Here is a 652-nt window from a genome sequence, read left to right on the forward strand (position 1 = left end):
CATTCCCCACTACTTGCCCTTCTGGTGAATCTAGTCAGCCTATCTAGAGGTCTTTGTTTTAGGAGGGTCAGCTATTCCTCATCTAGCAGCAATGAGTTGTTAGTATTCCTTTAGATAAGATTGGGGTCTGCTGTTCATTTTCCCAGTTCTATGATGACTATCTGAGAGTCCCGATGGCCAACCTGGCCATCAACTCAAAAGAAGGTATCTCTTATCTGGCATTGTTGCTAGTTATGTAGCCTTTAGTTGTACATATGGACTCTTAAAAAATATATATTGGCCCCTTTAATCTTTGGTTATACTTTCCTTTTGGGTGTTTAAGGCCATACAGTTGACCCAGAAAAACCAATTGATTTTTACTCTTAAGGCCATTTGAGGATCTGTTCCTCAGAGGTCACATGGGCTTGGGAGGAGCCCCTGGCTCCTTTCTTTTACCAGTTCTGCCAATGTGAAGTTAGGTCAAAGGTACTGCTCGACCATGGTTGGCTTCGCTTGGAAGTATGGAGGAAGTGATTCCTCTATGTTGACCCTCCTTTTTGTAGACTGGAAACTGGTTCAAGTCCATCTTGTGGGGTCTCTCAGCCTCCTCGATCAAGAGGACAGGTGACCCACCACAATTACAGGACATTTTGAGAGATGCTCATAGTCCCCT

The 652-nt window shown here is 44.2% G+C and overlaps 1 protein-coding gene across 7 annotated transcripts in view; it reads left to right on the plus strand.

Annotated features, from left to right (window-relative positions):
- Zmym4 (zinc finger MYM-type containing 4) overlaps nt 1–652 on the plus strand; it is a 119,375-nt gene that overhangs the window by 15,338 nt on the left and 103,385 nt on the right. The window lies entirely within an intron of this gene.

This window comes from Nannospalax galili, unplaced genomic scaffold (genome assembly GCF_000622305.1).
Source record: "Nannospalax galili isolate Female #2095 unplaced genomic scaffold, S.galili_v1.0 scaffold1055, whole genome shotgun sequence".
NCBI classification, from domain to species: Eukaryota; Metazoa; Chordata; class Mammalia; order Rodentia; family Spalacidae; genus Nannospalax; species Nannospalax galili.